The following is a 6,000-nucleotide window of genomic DNA, read 5'->3' as shown; positions in this document are numbered from 1 at the left end:
CGAGGGTGACCTCTGCAAGGGGGCAAGGCGGGCCCCATGAACCCGCCAGCGGTACCTCTGCAGATGTGTGCAGTCACTCATTGCACCTGCTTGCTGGGGAATCTCTGTCCCCTCTTGAAGGTGCAGGTGGATGCCGAGCGCACAGACAGAGACGAGAGTCTGATCCAAACAGGCCCTTCTCATTTCACTAACCCGTTGCCCTCTGGGCTGCAAGAGTTCACTTCTATCCTGGGGCAGTACATTACTTTTAATAGGGTGCACGGTCCCTGTTTCTGCCCAGCGGACTTTAAAGGAGCACCGTGGCGGAAACAGCAATTGAGCGCCCGTTACATGATACAGCCCCTGGAGGATGAACGGTGAATGTGATGCTTTCTGTGAGGTACCCTGACGTATATCCCACCTGCTATGGTCTCTAGGTCTTAAACAAAGAACCAACCTCACATGCACTGGGAGTTCATGTGATGAAAGGGAGATCTTCTTCGCAGTTTCCACTTCAGCACAAAGCTTTGTCTTTATCAAGTGTTCTTTAACAAGAACGCGTGCCAGTGCTTAATTTGTACCACTGGCTGCAGGTGGGCTTGCAACAGCACGCGTTTTTGAGGACCAGAACTTATTTTTCATCATCAGACTTTGACCCAAGGCAAGAGAGGGAGAGAAAGTCAGAAAATGGAGAAAGCAGAAGCAAGCGAAAGATAGAAAAACAGGGACCAAGGGCGAATGCAGGCATGAAAAGGAACATATAAGAGTGAAATAAAAAGACAGGGCGTGTGGGCTCTTGGGGGAAGGAGGCATAAGGTGGAAACATGACTCGGCATCTTTGGTATCGGGCAACCGCAGCATTTGGCAACGGGTCCCTAATAAAAGCTTCGGACCCCTGCACTTATTATTTTACAAATTAAGCACTGGCTTTATGCCGAGGCTTGCCTTTGCCACATCTTTAAACCAGCCTATGCTGGGCTAATATTCATATTTCTGAAGAAATTAGACCACTGGTTTTAACCAGGATTTCCACGTCAGTGTGGAGATCAGTAGTCGGGATTCATGTGGAAATGAAATCCCTTTTGCTGGCTCACTGCCTGCTGAGGAAAGGAAGGAATCTTGATGGCTGTGATGCTTGCAGAACACTTACCAGGAGTTTATGTAAAGTGAAGGCCGGTGGGGCTGGTAATCAGATTCCACAGCCCGCCTCCTCAGGGCACTTGATTACTTCACAGCACATCTCGGTAGTGCCTGGCCCTCGCTATTAACATCTAGGCCCGCCAGGCGCCCACGGCGAGGTTTTCAATCTCTCGCACAACAGTTCGCCAGAGAAGGGGAAAGTGAAGTGTTTGCATTTATGGGAGGCCAGGCAGCAGCAGAGCCATTTCAGGATGATGTGAAATGCGCGTATAGACAAGGGGCAGGCTCATCCACCGGCCTTTTTTTGAGGAGCAAATGAGTCTGATCTACTCACAGAGCATCCAGACGGGATTGTAGCGGCATTCGCGTAATTGGCTCAGCCCTGCAGCGGCTTCTCCATGCGAGGCCATTCCACTCAGGCCTTCTCAAGGGGGTTTCATCGTGAATCCATTATTTTCGTGTTTACTTTTCCTGCTTGTGTCTGTGTCTAATGTTCTCATCTGCGGGGTGCCGGAGGGAGAGCGCGGCATGGCATCGTCTGCAGTATCACGACCTCGTTCCTCCTGCCCACGCTGTGCACACTCTTATTTCAAGGCCGGCTAAAGTCCCCGTTTTGCAAATGATTATGTCTAAAGCTATGGACCTGAACGGGCTTTTTGTAAATGGATATGAAATCAACATTAGCGGTGCTGTTGGAAGAATCTGCATAAACTAGGCCTAAAACGCAGTGAGAGCTCTCTTTACACAAACAGAAACATGTTAATTACTTCCTCAAACCTCCCCCCTCCCAGTATTTTCGTCATATAGGGTGCACTCACCTTCACTTGATCTAGCTTTAACAGTAGCCCTCTCCCTTTTAACCTCTGACCTTCCCTCCCCACCAAAAAAGGCCATGGAGAGGAAGCACACCCACACCCTGGCCTGTTTTTAGATTTGGCTTTAGATGCAGCGGTCTTATAACCTATCGTTACCCATTCTTCAAAATATACTTAGAGTAGGCGTTGGCTCCCCCAGATGAGTATCCTTCTCAGGCTATTGGTCCTTTTGGTGTATCTTTTAAACTTCCTCTGGCGTTCTTACATTGCAGTGTGTGAGTGACTAGTTTACATTTCAAAAGTACACCAAAGCATAGCACAATGAATTCTTTATCTATCAGTTTCAGTTTGTTTTTTTCACTGTGGCAGGCTTTTTAAAATATTTCAGCCAGGAGTCAAGATGCAAGCCAGATCTATTGGCTTTGCCAGTGCTTGTTTTTGTCTGCTGTCCCACAGTCATTTCCTGTGGGACCTGGCTCGCGGGGCCTGTTCTTGATTTTTTTGTTTATTTGTTTTCTTTTTGCTTAACCCCTGCGCTGCCAGGCCTTTCCCTCCTCAGGTGCCAGGCCTTTTTTTGGCTATTTGGGGCAGTTCGCGCTTAGGCCCTCATAACATTTTGTCCACATAAGTTACCCATGCCAAATTTGTGTCCTTTTTCCCCAAAATCCTATGGATTCTAGAGGTACCCAGAGTTTGTGGGTTCCCCTAGAGGACACCAAGAAATTAGCCAAAATACAGCAAAAATTTCGTGTTTAAAAAAAAAAAAAAAGGGGGGAAAAAGGGCTGCAGATGAAGGCTTGTGGTTTTTTCCCTGAAAATTACATCAACCAAGGGTTTGTGGTGCTAAAATCACCATCTTCCCGGATGTCAGAAACAGGCAGCGTTAAATCTGAAAAACACATTTTTCAACACAATTTTGGTATTTTACTGGGACATACCCCATTTTTACAACTTTTTGTGCTTTTAGCCTCCTTCCAGTCAGTGACAGAAATGGGTATGAAACCAATGCTGGATCCTGAAAAGCTAAAACTTTCTGAAAAGTAGATACAATTCGAAATTCAGCAAGGGGTCATTTGTGTAGATCCTACAAGGTTTTCCTTCAGAAAATAACAGCTAAAATAAAAAAATATTGAAATTGATGTGAAAAAATCAGCCATTTCTCTCCACGTTTTACTCTGTAACTTTTTGCTGCCATGTCAGATTTTTAAAAGCAATATACCGTTATGTCTGCTGGACTTTTCTGGTTGCAGGGATACATAGGGATTATAGGTTCATCAAGACCCCTAGGTGCCCAGAGACAATAAAGGAGCTGCACCTGGCAATGGGTTTTCATTGTAGACCGTGTATACAGCAATTTATTTGGTGAAAAATAAAGAGTGAAAAATAGGTATCAAGGAAACCTTTGTATTTCCAAAATGGGCATTATGTAAGGTGTTGAGAAGTAGTGTTTTTTAGCAGAGCTCTGAATTCAGGGGTCCCCATATGAGCATGTGAATTACAGGGCATTTCTCAAATAGGCGTCTTTTCTACACACTGCCTTACATTTGGAAGGAAAAAATGTAGAGAAAGACAAGAAGCAATAACATTTGTTCTTCTATTCTGTGTTCCCCCAAGTCTCCCAATAAAAATGGTACCTCACTTGCGTGGGTAGGCCTAATGCCCGCAACAGGAAACACAACATGGACACATCATATTTTTACATTGAAATCTGACGTGGTTTTTGGAAAGTGCCTAGCTGTGGATTTTGGCCTCTAGCTCAGCCGGCACCTAAGGAAGCCTACCAAACCTGTGCATTTTTTTAAACTAGACATGTAGGAGAATCCAGGATGGGGTCACTTGTGGGACTCTCACCAGGTTCTGTTACCCAGAATCCTTTGCAAACTTCAACATTTCGCAAAAAAAAAACCTTTTCCTCACATTTCTGTGACAGAAAGTTCTGGAATCTGAGAGGACCCGCACATTTCCTTCCACCCAGCATTCCCCCAAGTCTTCCGATAAAAATAGTACCTTACTTGTGTGGGTAGGCCTAGTGTCCGCGACAGGGAATGCCCCAAAACACAACATGGACACATCACATTTTCCTAAAGAAAACTGACCTGTTTTTTGCAAAGTGCCTACCTGTAGATTTTGGCCTCTAGCTCATCCGGCACCTAGGAAAACCTACCAAAGCTGTGCATTTTTGAAAAATAGACACCTAGGGAAACCCAGGATGGGGTGACTTGTGGCACTCTCACCAGGTTCTGTTACTCAGAATCCTTTGTACACCTCAAAATTTGGCAAAAAAACACTTCTTCCTCAGATTTTGGTGATAGAAAGTTCAGGAGTCTGGGGACAGCCATAAACGTCCATCTACCCAAAGGTCTCCCCATAAAAATGGTATCTCACTTGAGTGGGTAGGCCTAATTCCTGGGAAAGGAAATGCCCCAAAACACTATGTAGACACATCAAAATGATCAAATAGAAAACTACCTGTTTTTGCGGGGGCACCTGCGTTTTTGGTCCTGGGCTCAGCAGCCATCTAGGGAAACCTACCAAACCCAGACATTTCTGAAAACCAGACACCCGAGGGAGTCCAGGGAGGTGTGACTTGCATGGATCCCCCAGTGTTTTCTTACCCAGAATCCTCAGCAATCCTCAAATGAAGCTAAAAAATCAAATTTTCCCCACATTTCTGTGTGGGATCACTGCACCAGCACAAATTTCCTACCACCCAATGTTCCCCTCAATCTCCCGGTAAAAATGATACCTCACTTGTGTAGGTGGGCCAAGTGCCTGTGACTGGGAAGAGCCAAAAACATGTTGAAAATGAGGGGGAACCAAAGCTGGGCCAAAAGGGCAGTTTGAAAAAAAAACGTTTTTAGGCTGACAAGTGAGGCAGAATGTTTATCGGTATAGGTGCGACAATGCTGGGTGGTAGGAATTTTGTGGGCTCCTGCAGATTCTGGAAGGTTCCATCACAAAAATTTGGGAAAAATGTGTGATTTCCAGCAAAGTTATAGGTTTGCAGGGCTTTGTTGGTAAGAAAATGGTGCAGGTGCATGTAAAGTACACCACCCTGGACTCACCCAGATGTTTAGTTTTCAGATGGGTCTAGGTCTCATCGATTTTTTTACATGGCAGTGTCTTAAAGTCCAGAAAGTGCAGCCCTCACCATTCCAAATGGGACAATTTTGAGAATTAGACATGCATGTGACACAAGGCCAAATTAGCCGCGTCATATTTACAAAGTGCCACTTTGTAACCTCTTGTGCCACATTATGCCTGCGCCAGGCGTAATGTATGCAAGGGGGGTGTTCCCTGTTTAGGGTGACCACAAAAACTTGCATTTTTAGATGGTATTTTTAACGCCTGCACAAAGCAGGATTAGTGCCAAGATTTTGGTGCTGATCCTGCACAGTACACCAATAGCTTAATTTTTTTTGCTGATATTGCCCCTACCCTGTGTCATGGTGCACCGTATGTTAAATACGGCGCATACATGGCGGCTGTAGGGGGCGCTAAAGGGCACAAGAAAATTGCCACTGCATTAGATACAGCACCACTTTTCTTAAATGTGGGCCTTAATTTCTTTCTCTTTCAGGAAGACTCTACAAGGCCCATTTCGATGTATGCATGAAGGGGGCCATATTTACCAGGCCATGAAAAGCCTCGCAAGGTGGCTTTGCGTGGCCTTGTAAATATGGGTTGGGACAATGCGCCACTGGAGCGTAAAACTATGATGCTCTGGTGGTGCAGTGTGCCGCTAGGGCCTCGTAAATGAGGTCCTTTATCTTTTTCTTTCTCTTAAACTCCTGTTTCTCATCATTACTTAATCTTTGATACCCAATCTTAGCACTTGCATTGTGGATGCTTCACTCCATCCTCTTTGACTCTCTCTCACACTGCTCACCTCCGTGGTTTCAGACACTAGGCCTTTTTAATTATGGAGGATCTCTTCTTCTGGCCCCCGTTTCACCTCTTTCTAAATTCCCCTTTTGTTCATCCCATCCGTCTCCTCTTTGATGATCTTTCCTTCAAAATACCACTACAGATTTTCACTTAATGGCTTTAATCCATATATGGATAC

This window comes from Pleurodeles waltl, chromosome 1_2 (genome assembly GCF_031143425.1).
Source record: "Pleurodeles waltl isolate 20211129_DDA chromosome 1_2, aPleWal1.hap1.20221129, whole genome shotgun sequence".
In the NCBI taxonomy this organism is placed as follows: Eukaryota; Metazoa; Chordata; class Amphibia; order Caudata; family Salamandridae; genus Pleurodeles; species Pleurodeles waltl.
This window is presented reverse-complemented; position numbering follows the sequence as displayed.